This window comes from Ambystoma mexicanum, chromosome 7p, assembly GCF_040938575.1.
Source record: "Ambystoma mexicanum isolate Mex_15411 chromosome 7p, UKY_AmexF1_1, whole genome shotgun sequence".
Taxonomy (NCBI): domain Eukaryota; kingdom Metazoa; phylum Chordata; class Amphibia; order Caudata; family Ambystomatidae; genus Ambystoma; species Ambystoma mexicanum.
The window spans coordinates 112,121,663-112,143,584 of NC_090939.1; the positions used below are offsets into that span (position 1 = coordinate 112,121,663).

The window sequence follows — 21,922 nt, forward strand, 5'->3', positions numbered from 1 at the left end:
TTCACAGGGTCTGCCACTTAGTTAAACAAAATTCTAAGAAGCCCTCCCCTGCCATATTTTAACATTAGACACAGAGAAAGCCTTTGACTGGGTAGAATGGTCTTTTTTTTTTATTTCAGACAATGAATGGAGTTTATGGATTTGGTTTGTCCCTCCTACAGAAAGCACAAGCAAATTATAGCAACACCACTGTTAGATTACAAGTCAAGGGTCAACTCTCCCAAAACATACCACTACGAATAGGCACTAAGAAAGGGTGCCCTTTATCCCCACTCTTGTATGCATTATATCTAGAGCTGTTTCTTAGCCGTATTCGCTCCCAGGGGACAATTAGGGGTATCACATTTAGCGGGTGGTGTGAATTCAAAGTAATGCCATTTGCCGATGACATGCTCCTATCCCTCACAAACCCGATTCACTGACTACCAGCGTTGATCTGAGAAATAGGGGAATTTGGTTCAGTAGTGGGGTTAAAAGTCAATATATCCAAATCAGAAATCCTTAACTTGTCGGTGGAAGGGGCACTTTTAACAAGGGCAAAGCACAGCACATCCTTCTGCAGGGCACAGGGGGTCATTAGACTGTTGGTGGGAAAGGATCACAACACTACTAGAAGGGCTCTACAGGGCAAAATACTTACCCCTATTAGACTCTATAAAATGACAGCTGAACAAATTGGGACCGTTACCGAATTTGTGGTTAGAGGGAATCAACACCATTAAAATGGGAATATTGTCCAGAGTGCTATATTTCTTCCAAGCGCTCCCAGTGAAAATCATTAAACAGCACGCTCTCAACATTTATACTGGAACAATAAAACACAGAGGGTCGCCTTCAAAACGGTTATCACCCCAACGCATAAAGGTGGGCTAGATCTACCAAATATTCCTCACTATTACAAGGCGGCCCGATTGAGGATAATCAGGGAATGGTTCTCAGACTCCTCTGAGAAGATATGGGTGAGAATGGACAGGGCAGTATCAGGAACACCTTTGGGGGAGGTCCTATGGACAGATAATGTGGATAGACCACAACATTTACATAAAAGCACAATAACAGTGTTAATGGAGAATACATGGGATGCCTTGGTATAAACTCATGGGATAACTTCCTTCCCCTCACCCTTTACCCCCCTGTTCCGTAAGACGCAATTCGATTCAGGAATGGAAAGAGGGGCTTTTCCAGATGGAGAGCTGCAGGGTGCCTAAAACGTAGGGATATGTTCACAGGGCAGGAGAGCAAATCGCTAGAACAATGTAAAACGGAAATGGGAATCGGGTAAGGAGACAGGCTACAATATTTTCAATTGCGACACTGGTTAGCGGTACCCCCAAAACAAACAAGCGGCCACACAATCCCCAACTCCCTTTGAGAATTACCTAGTTACTAACTCCGAGGAGTGCATTTGAAATTATGTTATTGTGGCAGAAGCCAGGGTTTCCAAATCTTGGTGTATGATGTAAGAGGAACGATAAAAGATCAGGTAATAATAACAGGTTTCATGCAGCACTTCCTATCGGATACCTCCCACTTCTAAGTGCTGAAGAGAGTGTCCCGAAGATGTCCCTCCTCACCCCCAGATTAATGTTGAGAGGAAGATCCACAAATGCTCGCAGCCACCCATCCTACTTTGGACGAATCCTGAGTTCACACATGATTGACAAGTACACTGAAAGTTATCCTCTCAGGCAGCCATACAGATTGAATACAATGTAAATCATCACTGGTATAGGAGAAAAAACAGATCGAGGACAGAGAAACCTGTATGGACAGCCTCGACTGTGCATTTAGAAGCCATGATGCAGATGTCATTAGTGCCACCACGGTGTAGCAGCATTAGACATGAAGCAAACCCGCAGCCCTGCACTGCCTCACACAAACACACACTCGTATACATGAAGAACATGCAAGCACAGTTCTGTAGCTAGAGGAAAGATACATAAACATACTGCCAATGCTTTTATTATTTTTGCAATGGCCAAATACAGTAATGCAGAACCGCAAGGCACAAGAGATCCTGAGCCAGCTTGCAGATGCTTAATGCGAACAACCCTATGGGAATACAGGGATATATATGGAACCTGGTAGGACCCTGTGTGACTAACATACAGAGAACCTAGCATAACATGGACAGTGTAGAAACCGCATTATAAAGGTCAGGAAAAGTACAGCAGGCTTCAAGCCACTGAGCATGAGATGAGCGAAGCCGATTCAGGCGGCATGGAGCACGAAGCAAACTCACAACCAAGGTCAGAGATACGCAAACACATTCGGATCTCAGATGACAAGGGGACCCGCTGCAGAGAAACAATAAATCTTCATAAATGGTAGCTGCAGAGTTCAATTCTGTGGTCCCTAAACTCATGGTACAGCCAAACGAGACAATGGACAGTCATCCGTGGTGGGAAAGGGGCGTGGATCCCAGCATGCCAGACGCAGACTGCAACAAGTGTTGTGACGTGAGGAGCACATTCTCATAGGCAAAGGTGGTACACACAAGTTACAATACAAACACACAATTGTTCACATCACCTTGAAGAGGTGCACTGAGAACTCGGCCGAGTCCCAGGCCTGCGGAGACAGGCTGTAACCAATCACAGCCTAGAAACCCAGGAGTGGCTAGCAAGGGGCATGAACCAATGGTAAGCCAACTACTCTGCAACAATGTAATAGATCGCTTTTTGGGGATGGGACAGGTCAGCCATCTTGCATGCAAGGAACAGTAGAATACACCCTATAGGGTTCCCTTTAGGTAGTAATACTCTCAGTACCCTATCCCTCATGCTGATAGGTTTTTTGGGGAAGGGCCCAAGTGATGATGACAGAGTCACACAAAACTATGCCGCATGCCATGGAAAGCTGAGATGCACCAGAGAATTCTTGTTTCTCTTGTATTGATCCATGTTGGTTTCATTTGCAATAAACCACAGTACGACTTGCCGTTGACCGAGTCCTCCGTTTGTTCTGGGGAGAGTGTTGTGCCTTCGAAGATGGCGATCCCCCAGCCATACTCTGCCATACCTGGGAGTCCCTGCCAACAGTGCTATATCAATAGTGCGGTTAGTAGTCAATCTACTGGCACTCAACGGTCTCAGAAGGATTATGGGCCAACTATACAAGGTCACCAGAAGGAGGAGGACCAGGGATTGGTTCAATGGTTGAGACTTAGAATGTCTTTCTTGGAAATCTACACACCCCAAGAGACGATGACCTTTCCGTTTTCTTAAAAGTAGTAATCGGCATGATCACAACAGATGTTTGCACATTAAATGATCCATCCCTTGATCAAGAGTGAGTTTGACATCAGGTCTTAATACAATCTCCCTGCTTTTTAGAAATCAAATATGAGTGAAGAAATACTGAATAGGTCTTTATAGAAGGCAATGTTCCCAATGATTCCTCGCTCTCATTTGATGAATCTCTAAAAACCTACCCATTGAAAGAGGCCTTTAATAACAGCCACACCACCCACACTGTCAGAACCTCATATTCTGAGCAATGACGTAGCGCCGACGAGCTCTCGCTGCCACATCAACCCTCATCGAATCCAGTGCTTTCCTTTACCCTGTTGTGGCTTCCTATGCACTGCCTTACTCCCCTTGCTTAAATGAGTACAAACTGGCACTTCAAACACCAGTAAATAAATATACATAAAACAGCACTAGGCGTGCATCAAACAGCTTTTAACATATCAAGAAAAACAGGTAAAACGGTGCACAGCTCAACAAGGGCTCAGACCATCCCACCCTGTCATGTCCAAGTAGTGTCCCTGCAACCCTCTTCATCTAACACCACAATGTGGCCTCAAACCACACCGTGACAGTGGCCATGGAGAGAGACTGCCTCAAACTCATGACAATCCCTGCGGGGGTGTCCCAGTCCCCATCCCCACCTGCTCCTTAGTGCAGAGAAATGTATGGAGACCCCTGACTGGCATGAAAGCAGACTCGAGATTGAGGACAATAAAACCTAAGAGACAGAATACAGCTATGAAAAACATTTACAAATAGAAACATGCTTTGATCCCTAAAATGCTTCAAAATGAGGATTTGTAAACAGACAGAGTTTTGACACTCCATGAAGTTTTTCTGAGAGTTGGTCTCAGCCACAACATATTGATGAAATGTTTAGAGGAATAGAACTCTCAAAAGAGAGCGTGAGGGCTTCTCTACATCTTCACCCAATGGCACAATGTTTTTGTGGACATCCTATTGCTGTGCATGTCCTCCTAAAACCTGAAATCTCATTTGTATCCATTTAGACCTTAGCAAACCCTTGGCTAACATTCTTTTTCACTAATAATAAATCTTGCGCTGGGAGATTTCTTTGTAGGATCCAGCAGGACAATTAGCACCTCATTAAGAGCCAGAATATGAATGTTTTGCACTAGTGCAAAAACGTGGAGCAAAGCAAACGTATTTAGTACCAATTCTGCTGCTTAGACAATACAGAATGAAGCAAATCGGTTTAGCTCCAATTGGCATTATCAAAACAAGTGTTCACCAGGGCAAAATTGAAGCAGGGTGCTTTATTAACTACCTTTGCTGGATAACATGAAAAGAAATGTAGTACACACCTTTTGTTTTCTGTTATGCAACGAACCTATGATGTAATATGATATGATAGGTTATTTAGTATCGAAGCGCGGACCCGGGGATCAAACCTGTGGTGCTCCGTGTCGTTTTGCTTCCAAGGCGAGCACGTTGCCCCTGAGCTATCCTCCTGATACCCAGCACAATAAACAGTCTGATTCATTCTTGGCCTCGTTCAAGCGTTGTTTTAGATAGCTTACTGCATTTGGCATTATCAAAGCATGTGCTCACTTTTTTGCACATGTGCAAATGCTAGTTAATCTGGCCCCTATTCTTTAAAATACCACCAAATTATGAGTTGTGATTGCATGGTATATTTTCAATAAGGGGTACATAAAATGTCTTCAGGGGGTAAATAACCCATATTGAGCAAATGCACTACTTACTATGTACACCATGGGGTAAACTCCCCACGTGATCACATGGTTTTAATGCTGCTACCATATTCATGAGGCACTCCGTAGCACCGTAAAAATAGACGTAAATGTAATGTACAGCTTCTCAGGCTTAAAAGGCCTAATGACAGAGGAACCGAGAACACCAATACAGATCAATGGTGTCACATGATGTACAGCATCCAATAGTCAAGAAGGGGGCGTTACGTCTGGAACGGAAAATACCAATACAGATCAAAGGTGTCACATGATGTACAGCATCCAACAGTCAAGAAGGGGGCGCTACATCTGGAACAGGAAATACCAATACAGATCAAAGGTGTCACATGATGTACAGCATCCAACAGTCAAGAAGAGGGCGCTACATCTGGAACAGGAAATACCAATACAGATCAAAGGTGTCACATGATGTACAGCATCCAACAGTCAAGAAGGGGGCGCTACATCTGGAACAGGAAATACCAAAACAGATCAAAGGTGTCACATGATTTGTATTTGTATTTGATTGAATTTATATAGCACTTTAATCCAAAGTGCTTTACATGAGGAACAAGAAAATATACAACAAGCATAAAATGGCAATTGAATCACAACTCGAAAACAGTACAAGGAACAATTTACATTATTGCTGAGGTGAGGAGGGAGTGGAGAGGGACAGAGGTGTGAGGGGGAATGGGAGGTATGAATAGAGGCAGAAGCAGAAGTAAGAGGGGAGGTGAGAAGGTGTGAGGGAGAAGATTGGAAAGAATGAGGCTAGATAAGAGCGGGAGGTAGGGTAGAAGGGAGTAGAGAGGAAGGAGAGGGTGATGAAGTACAGAAGTAAGAGAGGGATTAAGAGGTGAGGGATGAGGCGGTGGGAGAAATAGGAGAGGAAGCGAAAGGTGTTAGGGAGGGGAATGGAAAAGATAAGATTTTAGAGAAGAGCGGATGGAAGGGTAGGATGGAGAAGAGCGGATGGGGAGGGGGGAAGGTGTCACATGATGTACAGCATCCAATAGTGAAGAAGGGGGCGTTACATCTGGAACGGAAAATACCAATACAGATCAAAGGTGTCACGTGATGTACAGCATCTAATAGTGAAGAAGTAGGGCGCTGCATCTTGCATTAGGATCTCTGCAAACCATTAGAGCAGTAGACAGTTACAGCTTTAATAATGAAACCAACACACGTACGTGCCATAAACCAGCCAACCATCCCATGGTTGGGGTGAAGGTGCGCAGCAATTAGAAACGTTACGTTTCACATATAGGACGCAATGCTAACAAGAGCGCAATGGGTAAAGCCGTGGAGTGAGGCACAATTTAATTACACAGATGTGTCTGCATGGCCTCTATAAGTAACAAACAACATCCCAGGAGAGGAAAACAATTTTCAAGGTGTATAAAAGAAATTAGCGAGGCCAGAGAGAAATATCCTGAGTACAGATAGTGTTAATTAGGGATTGTTTTTGTAATTTGTTTTTAGGAACATTGAAAATTGAAAATGAGTGAACAACAAGTTAAATATTTAGCATTTAGGATTTTGTATCAAGGCCCACAAATGCACTGTGTGTGAATTCTGCATGTGTGGTAATCGACCAGAAATCAGAGGGCAATAATGCAAGCGAATGCCAAGCAAAACACAATCTGCAGAAAGACAACAGTGCAGGGAAGCAGTGTCCCCAGATGTGCCACAATGTGAAGGAAATACATCTGCCAGGTACAATACGAACTGTAAACATGTGACGTTGTGTGGACACTAATCTTAAAAAAGAGAAATCACACAAAATCAGAAAAGGTTCAGGAAAGAATAACATTAACATACAATCAAAATCATTGTTTTCACCTCTTCCCACTTCAGGGAGCACCAGCAAAGCCCACTATAGGCATGACCTGCAAAAGAAATACGCAAATGCAGACTGACCTTTGCCCCGGTGAGACCCCAAGTCAAGAGGAGGCGCTTTATGAATCCACTCTACGACTCTTCTCCAAGGAACCAGATCTTAAAGCTCCAACTCAGCAGTGACATTACTTTGAGGGGTAGCATTCTGGGAGATAAAGAACAAAACATGCAGTCAAAAGTAGTGTTTACACCAGCAAATGCAGCCGTTAACACTGAGCACAATGCTGTGGTTCCAGAGATGGAAAAGGAGGAAACACACGAGGTAACTGTGAACACCCAGAAATCCTGGTGCACCATGGCTGGATGTACATTACAAGGACATGCATTAACTACAGTGAACCACCTGAATGGAGTGTCTGAAACAGAATCCTGGTGCAGCATGGCTGTATGTACATTGCAAGGACATGCATTAACTACAGTGAACCGCCTCTAATGGAGTGTCTGAAACAGAATCCTGGTGCAGCACGGCTGGATGTACATTGCAAGGACATGCATTAACTACAGTGAACCGCCTCTAACGGTGTGTCTGAAACAGAATCCTGGTGCAGCATGGCTGGATGTACATTGCAAGGACATGCATTAACTACAGTGAACCGCCTCTGATACAGTGTCTAAAACAGAATCCCGGTGCAGCATGGCTGGATGTACATTGCAAGGACATGCATTAACTACAGTGAACCGCCTCTAATGGAGTGTCTGAAACAGAATCCCGGTACAGCATGGCTGGATGTACATTGCAAGGACATGCATTAACTACAGTGAACCGCCTCGAATGGAGCACTGCTGGATGTACATTGAAAGGACATGCATTAATTACAATGAATTACTCTAATGAAGTGTCTGAAACAGAATCCCGGTGAAGCACGGCTGGATCTACATTGCAAGGACATAAATTAACTACAGTGAACCGCGTCGAATGGAGTGTCTGAAACAGAATCCCGGTGGAGCATGGCTGGATGTACATTGCAAGGACATGCATTAACTACAGGGAACCGCCTCTGATACAGTGTCTGAAAGAGAATCCCGGTGTAGCATGGCTGGGTGTACATTGCAAGGACATGCATTAACTACAGTGAACCGCCTCAAATGGAGTGTCTGAAACAGAATCCCGGTGCAGCATGGCTGGATGTACGTTGCGAGGACATGCATTAACTACAGTGAACCGCCTCAAATGGAGTGTCTGAAACAGAATCCTGGTGCAGCATGGCTGGATGTACATTGCAAGGACATGCATTAACTACAGTGAACCGCCTCTAATGGAGTGTCTGAAACAGAATCCCGGTGAAGCACGGCTGGATGTACATTGCAAGGACATGCATTAACTACAGTGAAACACCTCTAACGGTGTGTCTGAAACAGAATCCTGGTGCAGCATGGCTGGATGTACATTGCAAGGACATGCATTAACTACAGTGAACCTCCTCAGATACAGTGTCTGAAACAGAATCGTGTGAAGCACGGCTGGATGTACATTGTAAGGACATAAATTAACTACAGTCAACCGCCGCAAATGGAGTGTCTGAAACAGAATCCCGGTGCAGCACAGCTGGATGTACATTGCAAGGACATAAATTAACAACAGTGAACCGCCTCCAATGGAGTGTCTGAAACAGAATCCCGGTGCAGCATGGCTGGATGTACATTGCAAGGACATGCATTAACTACAGTGAACCGCCTCTAATGGAGTGTCTGAAACAGAATCCCGGTGAAGCACGGCTGGATCTACATTGCAAGGACATAAATTAACTACAGTGAACCGCGTCGAATGGAGTGTCTGAAACAGAATCCCGGTGGAGCATGGCTGGATGTACATTGCAAGGACATGCATTAACTACAGGGAACCGCCTCTGATACAGTGTCTGAAAGAGAATCCCGGTGTAGCATGGCTGGGTGTACATTGCAAGGACATGCATTAACTACAGTGAACCGCCTCAAATGGAGTGTCTGAAACAGAATCCCGGTGCAGCATGGCTGGATGTACATTGCGAGGACATGCATTAACTACAGTGAACCGCCTCAAATGGAGTGTCTGAAACAGAATCCTGGTGCAGCATGGCTGGATGTACATTGCAAGGACATGCATTAACTACAGTGAACCGCCTCTAATGGAGTGTCTGAAACAGAATCCCGGTGAAGCACGGCTGGATGTACATTGCAAGGACATGCATTAACTACAGTGAACCGCCTCTAATGGAGTGTCTGAAACAGAATCCTGGTGCAGCATGGCTGGATGTACATTGCAAGGACATGCATTAACTACAGTGAACCTCCTCAGATACAGTGTCTGAAACAGAATCGTGTGAAGCACGGCTGGATGTACATTGTAAGGACATAAATTAACTACAGTCAACCGCCGCAAATGGAGTGTCTGAAACAGAATCCCGGTGCAGCACAGCTGGATGTACATTGCAAGGACATAAATTAACAACAGTGAACCGCCTCCAATGGAGTGTCTGAAACAGAATCCCGGTGCAGCATGGCTGGATGTACATTGCAAGGACATGCATTAACTACAGTGAACCGCCTCTAATGGAGTGTCTGAAACAGAATCCCGGTGAAGCACGGCTGGATCTACATTGCAAGGACATAAATTAACTACAGTGAACCGCCTCGAATGGAGTGTCTGAAACAGAATCCCGGTTCAGCATGGCTGGATGTACATTGCAAGGACATGCATTAACTACAGTGAACCGCCTCTAATGGAGTGTCTGAAACAGAATTCCGGTGAAGCACGGCTGGATCTACATTGCAAGGACATAAATTAACTACAGTGAACCGCCTCGAATCCCGAAACAGAATCCCGGTGTAGCATGGCTGGATGTACATTGCAAGGACATGCATTAACTACAGTGAACCACCTCTAACGGTGGGTCTGAAACAGAATCCCGGTGCAGCATGGCTGGATGTACATTGCAAGGACATACATTAACTACAGTGAACCGCCTCGGATACAGTGTCTGAAACAGAATCCTGGTGAAGCACGGCTGGATGTACATTGCAAGGACATGCATTAACTACAGTGAAGCGCCTCTAATGGAGTGTCTGAAACAGAATCCCGGTGCAGCATGGCTGGATGTACATTGCAAGGACATGCATTAACTACAGTGAACCGCCTCTAACAGAATGTTTGAAACAGAATCCTGGTGCAGCATGGCTGGATGTAAATAGCAAGGACATGCATTAACTACAGCAAACCGACTCTGATACAGTGTCTGAAACAGAATCCTGGTGCAGCATGGCTGGATGTACATTGCAAGGACTTGCATTAACTACAGTGAACCGCCTCGAATGGAGTGTCTGAAACAGAATCCCGGTGCAGCATGGCTGGATGTACATTGCAAGGACATGCATTAACTACAGTGAACTGCCTCGAATGGAGCACAGCTGGATGTACATTGAAAGGACATACATTAATTACAATGAATTACTATAATGGAGTGTCTGAAACAGAATCCCGGTGAAGCACGGCTGGATCTACATTGCAAGGACATAAATTAACTACAGTGAACCGCGTCGAATGGAGTGTCTGAAACAGAATCCCGGTGCAGCATGGCTAGATGTACATTGCAAGGACATGCATTAACTACAGTGAACCGCCTCTAATGGAGTGTCTGAAACAGAATCCCGGTGCAGCATGGCTGGATGTACATTGCAAGGACATGCATCAACTACAGTGAACCGCCTCGAATGGAGCACGGCTGGATGCACATTGAAAGGACATGCATTAATTACAATGAATTACTCTAATGGAGTGTCTGAAACAGAATCCCGGTGAAGCACGGCTGGATCTACATTGCAAGGACATAAATTAACTACAGTGAACCGCGTCGAATGGAGTGTCTGAAACAGAATCCCGGTGGAGCATGGCTGGATGTACATTGCAAGGACATGCATTAACTACATGGAACAGCCTATGATACAGTGTCTGAAAGAGAATCCCGGTGCAGCATGGCTGGATGTACATTGCAAGGATATGCATTAACTACAGTGAACCGCCTCGAATGGAGTGTCTGAAACAGAATCCCAGTGCAGCATGGCTGGATGTACATTGCAAGGACATAAATTAACTACAGTGAACCGCCTCTAATGGAGTGTCTGAAACAGAATCCCGGTGAAGCATACATTGCATTAACTACATGGAACAGCCTCTGATACAGTGTCTGAAAGAGAATCCCGGTGCAGCATGGCTGGATGTACATTGCAAGGACATGCAAACTACAGTGAACCGCCTCTAATGGAGTGTCTGAAACAGAATCCCGGTGAAGCATACATTGCATTAACTACATGGAACAGCCTCTGATACAGTGTCTGAAAGAGAATCCCGGTGCAGCATGGCTGGATGTACATTGCAAGGACATGCATTAACTACAGTGAACCGCCTCTAACGGTGTGTCTGAAACAGAATCCAGGTGCAGCATGGTTGGATGTACATTGCAAGGACATGCATTAACTACAGTGAACCTCCTCAGATACAGTGTCTGAAACAGAATCCTGTGAAGCACGGCTGGATGTACATTGCAAGGACATAAATTAACTACAATGAACCGCCGCGAATGGAGTGTCTGACACAGAATCCCGGTTCAGCATGGCTAGATGTACATTGCAAGGACATGCATTAACTACAGTGAACCGTCTCGAATGGAGTGTCTGAAACAGAATCCCGGTGCAGCACGGTTGGATGTACATTGCAAGGAGATAAATTAACAACAGTGAACCGCCTCGAATGGAGTGTCTGAAACAGAATCCCGTGTACATTGCAAGGACATGCATTAGCTACAGCGAACCGCCTCTAATGGAGTGTCTGAAACAGAATCCCGGTGAAGCACGGCTGGATCTGCATTGCAAAGACATAAATTAACTACAGTGAACCGCCTCGAATGGAGTGTCTGAAACAGAATCCCGGTGTAGCATGGCTGGATGTACATTGCAAGGACATGCATTAACTACAGTGAACCGCCTCTAACGGTGGGTCTGAAACAGAATCCCGGTGCAGCATGGTTGGATGTACATTGCAAGGACATGCATTAACTACAGTGAACCGCCTCGGATACAGTGTCTGAAAAAGAATCCTGGTGAAGCACGGCTGAATGTACATTGCAAGGACATGCATTAACTACAGTGAACCGCCTCTAACAGAATGTCTGAAACAGAATCCTGGTGCAGCATTGCTGGATGTAAATAGCAAGGACATGCATTAACTACAGCAAACCGACTCTGATAGAGTGTCTGAAACAGAATCCTGGTGCAGCATGGCTGGATGTACATTGCAAGGACTTGCATTAACTACAGTGAACCGCCTCGAATGGAGTGTCTGAAACAGAATCCCGGTGCAGCATGGCTGGATGTACATTGCAAGGACATGCATTAACTACAGTGAACCGCCTCTAACAGAATGTCTGAAACAGAATCCTGGTGCAGCATGGCTGGATGTAAATAGCAAGGACATGCATTAACTACAGCAAACCGACTCTGATAGAGTGTCTGAAACAGAATCCTGGTGCAGCATGGCTAGATGTACATTGCAAGGACTTGCATTAACTACAATGAACCGCCTCGCATGGAGTGTCTGAAACAGAATCCCGGTGCAGCATGGCTGGATGTACATTGCAAGGACATGCATTAACTACAGTGAACCGCCTCGAATGGAGCACGGCTGGATGTACATTGAAAGGACATGCATTAATTACAATGAATTACTCTAATGGAGTGTCTGAAACAGAATCCCGGTGAAGCACGGCTGCATCTACATTGCAAGGACATAAATTAACTACAGTGAACCGCGTCGAATGGAGTGTCTGAAACAGAATCCCGGTGGAGCATGGCTGGATGTACATTGCAAGGACATGCATTAACTACAGTGAACCGCCTCTAACAGAATGTCTGAAACAGAATCCTGGTGCAGCATGGCTGGATGTAAATAGCAAGGACATGCATTAACTACAGCAAACCGACTCTGATAGAGTGTCTGAAACAGAATCCTGGTGCAGCATGGCTGGATGTACATTGCAAGGACATGCATTAACTACAGTGAACCGCCTCTAATGGAGTGTCTGAAACAGAATCCCGGTGCAGCATGGCTGGATGTACATTGCAAGGGCATGCATTAACTACAGTGAACCGCCTCTAATGGAGTGTCTGAAACAGAATCCCGGTGCAGCATGGCTGGATGTACATTGCAAGGGCATGCATTAACTACAGTGAACCGCCTCTAATGGAGTGTCTGAAACAGTGATATTTCACATTCAGTTTGACCAAGTGTAGGGCTGTAAATAATATTTTGAAGTGGGAGTATTTTACACCCACTTTTTGAAGTAGGGAGGAGAATGATTTTTGGGGAATAATTCTCATTTCATACTATAATATCGAGGACGAAAACCTCGAGATTTGGTTTCTTTTTGGTCATTTCAATACAAGTATTCTCAGGGGGAGATCCCACACACCCCACAGTACCCCCACATTAATTACAACCCTAACCCACCCCCCACCTATATTTGCGCTGAAATTAGGCCCAAAATCCTCGTTGTTTTCATCCTCGATGTTATCTGCTGCGCAGTATTCAACGTATGCCCACCACTACTTAAGCAGGGGTCAGGCTTTACAGTGCCTACGTGTTTAGGGGGCCACATGTGGAGTAAATAACAGAACAACCCTAAACTCCTAGGCCTGAAGGTCTGAAACTGCTCTGATTTTCAAACTTATGAAGCACATTTACGATCCATGCATAATTATTATAATTGGTCATTTATAACGCGCTTAATACCCAGACACTTCTGAGTGCGGCCCCCGGGATCGGAACCTGTGTTCCTCCGCGTTGTCTTGCCTCCAAGGTGAACGTGTTGCCCCTGAGCTATCCTCCAGCATAGATAGCTCGAAGGTGATGTTAGAAAAGGCAGTCACTTCCCCTGCCTAGGGAACACCTGGGCATCCTACTTACCTACTTGCTGGAAGAGAATTGGCTGGAAACAGTCTGACAACTTCCGCATCCGGTGCAATGCAGCTTTGCTGATGGATTCTCCTGTTTCCTGTGGGACACAGGCTTTGTATGAAGAGCTGATGTGCCACATGTAAAGTCTGCATGCAGTGTCAATCTGCTGATCATCACACATAAAACTCCTCCGACACACATTCAACTTCTGTGTGTTCTGTGAGCACGGGAGCTAAACACAGGCATGTGAGGGAAGACCTTGACCCCACACCCTGGGCCAAAGCACACAGGCCCCAGACCAAGAGGAGCCTGAACCTTGGACCCTTCCTTCCCGGACTGCATCAACCCCCATCTGGTTTTTAAGACTACCAATCCTTCCAACTCCAGCTGCTCCTCCGGTTACCAACTCAACTAACATTTGGTTCCTGCCAACATGCCCTGCTTCAACCTTCTGCTCCCCTAATTGTGACATGTACTGACCTGCCATACCTGGATTCCTGCTGCCACTAGATCAGCCCCCCAGCCCCCTGCGGCCAGATCCTGTGGCCTGTGGTGTGTGTGACCAGCTGCCTTCCTTCAACACCCCACACCACAGGCTGCTGGCCAGGACCATACCCAAGCAGACACGCAAGACCACTTCTTCACATGGTGGGGTCACCCCACCAAGTACCAAATCAATCGGGAACCTAGGAGTGGTTCCCAAGTCAAACCATGTGCCAGGCGGCAGGCTAAATAACTACTAACACTAACAGGAGGTGCGCAGAGGACCGGCGGTCCCGCCACCAAAACTCCTCAACCCCCTGAGACTCCACTTCTTCACATGTCCTGGTAGATTGCATTGCTAAGGGGGTGGCCCACGCCTCGAATCCATGCAGGGCAACAATGCTGCATCCAACCTCCAAGATATGGGAGGAAATCTTCTCCCAAAATGGATGCAGTGGCAGGTACCCCCTGACCCGTGGAGGATATATAGAAGTGTTGGCAGGAGGGGAAGAGGCATGCTTGCAGCATGGACAAGGATCTTCACACAGAGTGCCCAGACGTTGGAGGCAGCTCTCAACCGGTGCCACTGGAGCTGTGGCCGAGTCATGAAGATGGGCAGCACTGAAGGAGTTGGAGGCGCGGCAAAAGGAAGCGAATGGGAGAACAGAATTTTTAAAAAGAGCATATATGTACGCATGACCAGACAGCTGCATTGTGCCAGGCACTATGTCTGGAAAAGTATCTTGGAGAAGTGCCAACTTTAGGGGCAATGGCGCCTCAGACTCACTGACCAACCTTAAGGGATTACAGCCCTGCTGACTCGCTCAACCACTTTTAGGGGTTATAGCATCCCTGCATCGCTTCAGCAATAACAGAGCACATTGTGTCCCTCACTCGCTACAGTACCTTTTCTATTGGTATCAGCCTGGCCCCTGTCAGTTTCTGTACCCAAGTCCTCAGCCTACCTCCTCCTTCAATCTGTAGTTTCCACCTGGTCTCTATAGCACTGTGGTTCCCGGTTGCTGGCCTCTACTTTGTACTGTTGTGAGAGGGATGGGCGATAAGGAGAATAGGCCAGAGGAACGAGTGGGACTGCCAGCCAGCGAGTCAAAGAAGAGACCCACAATGCATCCTGGGCCTTGGAGTGAAGATTCCCAAACACACAACAGTGCCCCGTGAGCGTTGCGTGATAAAGAAACCTGCCCTGCATCCTGGACACTGGAGTAGTATGCAACAGTAATCTGTGAAGATAGTGAGAGAGAGTGGCGCCTGCACTGAATCCTTAAGCCGGGAGTCAATGCTCTCAAGTGAACTGCAGAAGCAACTAAACATTGTGAGAAGAGAGACCCTCCACCCCCGCTGTAAAGGTCCCAAAGCACACCAGATTGAGAAAAAGACCCAGCGCCATTGTGAGACCACAGAGAGAAAGACCCAATGCCGGATGTGAAAAGCCTGCAGTGGGAATGACCACAACACACTCCTAGGAAAGATAAACATTTGCGGAAGGGACCATGATTTGGTCTCACATTTGTTCCACTCCCTGCTCAGTGTGGAAATTCAAGCCCAAATTCCTTGATTTTTTCTGTTTTTCTAATTGTGACAATGGTTACAACACAGATTTTGTTTCTTTTTTTGGATTGTAACAATGACCACATCTGCTCCTTATTTGTCTGTTTGATTTTTATTGGAGCAATGGACATCAAGATAACTCCTCATACTCTTAATCCTTTTTTTTATCCTTTTCTGGATGGGGACAATGGACAACACACTTCTTTTATATGGGTACTAGATTGGGATTTTTTAATGGTGCTTTTCACCACCCTTCTCTCCAATGGATGCAAACATTTTATCTTTTAAAGGTCCGTTTTACTGAACTTTTTTTTATTTTTTATTTGACTTTATTGATTTAAACAAAAGAGTTCTCATTATATAGTACATAGATATTAGCTCATGGTTAGATTCCGAGAGAAGAGCTCATAGCATTGTTATACTTTCAAACATTGTTAAACGTGTTTTCATACTCTGGATGTAACAGTTAACAAAAACTTTGCCCTCGACCACCCCTTCCCCCCTTTGGTCGAGCAGACATCTTACAAATATTGCATATGTGTGGGAAAAAGTGGTCATAGTTCTACTGATGTGACGATTTCTCAGTTGAGAGATCTGAGCTGTCTTCCTAGGTCATCCGTTGATTTCTCCGATTTGCAGTAAGTCCTTGGGGGTTCGTCAGATTGGGACTTTGAGGTTGTTGTGAGGTGTTTATTTTTGAAGTCCATCCATAGAGTCTCGCATTGCGGAGTTTTGTTGTGCAGAGAGGCTGTGATCATTTCCATTGTGTAGATATTGGAAGCTATATTGATCCACTCGTTTTTCCCGGGAATAGTCGTGGATTTCCATTTCATTACCAGTAAGGCACGAGCTGCCAGTGTTAGTTGGGGGGCCAGACCTTTGATTCTGATCCAATCGTCTTCGTTCCTCTCCAGTCCAAATAGGATCAAGCGAGGGTCGGCAACTCTTTGTATACCATCTATTTCTTTGATCCAACCCAGGACCTCATCCCAGAAAACCTTTATGTATGGGCAACTCCACCACATGTGCCAGTAGTCGGCTATTTCCTCAAATTTTCTCCAGCATCTTGGACTCATTGTTTGGGACATTTGAGAGAGCCTAAGTGGATCATACTGCCACATGTGTAGTAATTTAATGGTGTGAAGTTTGTATTGGCTAGATATGGACCTTTTGGATGCCGCCTTACACATTATTTCCCAATGATCAGGGCTTATCTCGTCCCCTATGTCTTTTTCCCATCTACTTCTCAAAGAGTCCATGGATCCCTATCCTGCTTCTATTAGTTCTTTGTACATTGCGGATATCAGGCCCTTCATTTCGGATTTAGAGTCTAGGAGTTTTTCAAATGGGGTAAGGTCTCTTTTCAATGTATCCTTCCATTCAGGTTTTGTTAGGACGCCTTTTATCTTTATGTATTGGAAGGTGGACAGTGGGCCTATTCGTAGGGCCTCAGTCAGTTCCGGGAGTGAGATGAAAGAGTCTTTTTTCTTTGCCCCACCCTCTCCAGGCCCGCCTCATACCATGATTGGAACTTTCCTACATTGGGAATATGGTCGTTTATGCCAGGGGACCATAGATGGCTGAGCAGGGATGGCCACGTGGTAATCTTGCGCATCTCTTTGCCTATTCGCCATATACTCCATATGGTGCTTAATATCGGGTTGCCTTTGAGTCTACGTTGGAGCTTTTTATGCGGGGTTCATAGCCACTCCGATACAGTAGCTGGTGACAAGTAATGGTTGTCCATTTGAATCCACTGGAGATTTTTGTGTTTTTTGTGAGATTTGTGTTTTTTTCTTGTAGGTGTGGGATTAGAATGCGTAGCTGGGTGGCTTTAAAATAATTTTGTAGGTCAGGGAGCCCTACTCCGCCTTTGTCTTTGGGAAGTGTTAGTGTGTTGTATGGGATTCTCGCTTTCTTCCCCTGCCAGAGAAACCGTAACATAATCTTTTTGGCCTTGATGAAGAATCCTTTTGGTATCTCAACAGGTAGCATCTGGAAGGGATAAAGGAACCGGTGGAGGCATACCATTTTGATGGCATTAATTCATCCTAACCAGGAAATCGTGAGTTTGTTCCACTTGTTTAGATCAGCAGCGAATCGTTGCAGAAGGGTGGGAAGTTGGCCTCATGTAGGTCAGTCAGGGTTTTGGTGATCTGTATGCCTAAATATTTCAATGTGGAATGTTCAATCTTGAGGCTTAGTGGGAGGAATCTGGTTTCGTTTTCTTCTTTGGATCCCTGAAGGGGAAACAGGATCAATTTAGTCTTATTCACTTTGAACCCAGAGAGTTGCCCATACTCTTCTAATAGATGAAGGGCACGGGGGATGGATACAGAAGGGTTAGTTATGTTTATGTTTATGTTTATTATTTTTATTGCGCTCCAGGTACCCATAGGCTTAAGGGCGCAGACAACAGAAAAAACAAACAATACAGACAATTCTTACATAAAACAGAGATGAGCAAAAAGTGTATCCACAAGAATATACAAGACAAGGGAAACCTCCTTAAGCCGAAAGAATAGTCAAATAATTAGATTACAGCTGGTGGTGGATCCCCTCGGGATGTATCTACATAGTCTTACGAAGGCCGGTAGGCAACTAGTCCCTCGTCCCACTAGGACGCAGTCCTTATCGTCGAGTGAGCTCCAGTCTCTCAGGTCCATCCTGCGGAGAATTTTAAGATCTGATAGTCTGACCACACCCGGCCCAGTTCTCTGTCTAAGCCAGGCTAGGACTTTAAACCGCAGGGCTTCTTTAGGTTCATGGCCAATTACCTTACTGATGTTAGTAATAATGACATTTCTCTGATCTGAAACAAAATCCTGAGTACTCGTGTCTTCTATTTTGGGCATCCGACACTTTCTGATGCACAGGTTATGGGAGGAGCCCAACTTGGAGTAGTATGTCATCTGCATATAGTGCTACCTTATATTCTGTTGCTCCCAGTCGCATACCTTCTACCATTGTGTTGGTTCTCATTTTTTGTGCCAGGGGTTCTAGTGAGAGTGGGAAGAGAATTGCAGAGAGGGGACAACCTTGTCGGGATCCACGTTTCAATTCAAACCATCTGGAGTATTCTCCATTTACAAATATTGATGCTTTTGGGGTTGTATATACTGCTTGTATTCCCCTTCTAAATCTCAGCCCTATTCCTACCTTTCTCAAGACCGCTCTCAGGAATTCCCACTCTACTCTGTCAAAAGCTTTCTCTGCGCCTATTGATAAAAGGGCAATGTCACCAGGTAGGGTACGTGATGCATGAACGAGATGGAGTTTTTGCACATAGTGTCCGCCCCTTGCCTTCCGAATATGAACCCAACTTGGTCAGAGTGTATTAGCTGGGGCATTAATATTTCCAATCTAGCAGCTAACACCCTAGTATAGATTTTGGCATCAAGGTTGAGAAGGGAGATAGGGCGGTATGATCCACAATGTTTAGGGTTTCTCCCTTCTTTGGTAATTACCGTTATCTGTGCTCTTTTGAAGGAGTCTGGGGCTTCTCCTGTTTCTAGTATCTCATTAATTAATTCTGTCATAAATGGCGTTAGCTGCTTTTTAAAGGTTTTGTAAAATCCGGCTGTATAGCCATCTTCCCCCAGAGATTTGCCTAAAGTTAACCTTTTTATTGCATCTTGGGCTTCCTGTTCCACTATTGGGGAGTCTAGAAGCTCGGATTCTGAGTATGTTATTTTGGGCATGTTGATTGTGGATAGGTAGGAGTCTGTGTCTGATTGGCCGGTGATCGTTTCTGAGGTATATAGGGTCTCAAAACAATTGGCGAAACACTCTGGGATGGTATGAGGAGTGTGAGTCGTGGAGGTGTTGTCCTCAGTTTTTTCTGCTACCTTGCACTCTTCCCTTTGTTCTCTAAGTCTGGCGGCTAATAGGGCATCGGCCTTATCCCCTTTTTCATATAATTTCTGTTTAAGTAATCGTAATTTACGCACTACTTGTTCATTCTCCAACAGTCGTAATTCCTCCCTTTTCTGTTGTGCTGTGTTCATTTTCTCAGGATTTACCTCAGGGTCCTTTCTTATGTCCCCTTCCAGTTGGCATATTTCGGTCCTGAGTATGTGTTCTATGAACTTTCGCTCCCTCTTCTTAGAGGACCCTTCACGTATTAGGATTCCCCTCCATGTGGCTTTCCCAGCTTCCCAGATTGTTTGCTTAGATACCTCCCCATTATCGTACAATTTGAAATATTCATTAATTTCAGTTTCCATTTCTGTTTTGAAAACAGCATCTTTCCAGAGGCTCTCATTACACTTGCATTTCCCTCCCATGACAGGTAGGTCTGCCCAGTTAATGTCTGCCAGGACCATGTCATGATCTGACCATGTTATCGGAATGATTTCTGCGTGCGTTGTGGCGTCAAGGAGATCCCTTGTGAGGAATACATAATCAATATGGGTGAGTGTGTTGTGCGCTCTAGAATAAAAAATGTATCCTCTATCATTGGGGTGCAAGATTCTCCACACATCCTTCATTTCGTACATGTTCATCATGTCTTACAGTTCAGTGCGGTCGACTTTATTCTGGTTTCCCGTTTTGGAGTTACATGGTTTCCAGTCTTTGGCCAGGACTGCCCACTGGTTAAAGTCGCCTCCCAGAATAATATGACCCGAGGCTTCCAACATTATTTTAGGGATTGTTTTCTCAAGAAATTTGGCTTGTCTGGTGTTGGGGGAGTATACCATAGCAATTGTTACCTGTACCTTTGCAATTTTTCCCGCTATCAGGAGAGCACGTCCTCCCACATCAGACCATGTCTTGTCTATCTCAAAGTTAATTCCCTTCTTAAGCAGGATTCCCACACCTCCTTTGCTGAGTGGCCCAGAGCCCCAAAATTCCAGCCGTCCTCGCTTCCCAAGAATGCATCGTTCCTCACCCGCTGCAAACTTTGTCTCCTGCAATAGAAGGATATACATTTTGGATCTTCGGAATTCTCTAGCTACCAGTGACCTCTTGGTTGGCGAGTTCAGCCCTTTCACCTTGAGTGTCCCCACTCTAAGAGAGTCCCTCCCCTTCAGCTCATTAGGTGATGGCATTGTTGGTCTTTGTTGGGCAGTTGTTTAAGTTCCATGACCGGGAGATTGTTTGCTTATCAAGTCCCATAGCAAACAAAGAGGTGATGGCTGGAGGGTTTAGAATTCATCTTAACCACTGGCGTTGCTCTGGGCACCCCTCCAGACCATCATTCTTCACCTGCCAAGCCATTACAGAAAGGGAAAGACCATATGCAGATCAGACTTGGCCCCACCCCAAAAGGGGCAGTCCAGACCGAACTGCTGGGTCACATCCCTTCTGCACGAGACCACAAGCATCCCCAAACATGTTTCGGCCTTTTTGGGCCTCATCAGTGAGGAGTAGCTTGGGTCTCTAGGCCCAGCAGGCACGGGACCCACGTCGGGGCATAGCCGTCCCACTCGGGGTGACATAGCAAAAACAAAGAGGTGATGGCAGGAAGGTTTAGAATTAATCTTAACCACTGGCGTTGCTCTGGGCAACCCACCAGACCATCGTTCTTCGCCTGCCAAGCCATTACAGAAGGGGAAAGACCATATGCAAATCAGACTTGGCCCCACCCCAAAAGGGGCAGTCCAGACCAAACTGCTAGGTCACATCCCTTCTGCATGAGACCACAAGCATCCCCAAACATGTTTCGGCCTTTTTGGGCCTCATCAGTGAGGAGTAGCTTGGGTCTCTAGGCCCAGCAGGCACGGGACCCACGTCGGGGCATACCCGTCCCACTCGGGGTGACATAGCAAAAACAAAGAGGTGATGGCAGGAAGGTTTAGAATTAATCTTAACCACTGTTGTTGCTCTGGGCAACCCACCAGACCATCGTTCTTCGCCTGCCAAGCCATTACAGAAGGGGAAAGACCATATGCAAATCAGACTTGGGCCCCACCCCAAAAGGGGAAGTCTAGCCCGAACTGCTAGGTCACATCCCTTCTGCACGAGACCACAAGCATCCCCAAACATGTTTCGGCCTTTTTGGGCCTCATCAGTGAGGAGTAGCTTGGGTCGCTAGGCCCAGCAGGCACGGGACCCACGTCTGGGCATACCCGTCC

The 21,922-nt window shown here is 45.7% G+C and overlaps 1 protein-coding gene across 2 annotated transcripts in view; it reads right to left on the reverse strand.

The window, feature by feature from the left end:
• Positions 1-21,922, reverse strand: part of ZBTB20 (zinc finger and BTB domain containing 20) — a 3,989,371-nt gene that overhangs the window by 1,323,961 nt on the left and 2,643,488 nt on the right. For both annotated transcript variants that reach the window (XM_069635901.1, XM_069635902.1), the window contains one exon: positions 6,890-7,013. The gene's annotated coding sequence lies outside the window, so the exon portion shown is untranslated. The remainder of the gene's footprint in view (positions 1-6,889; positions 7,014-21,922) is intronic.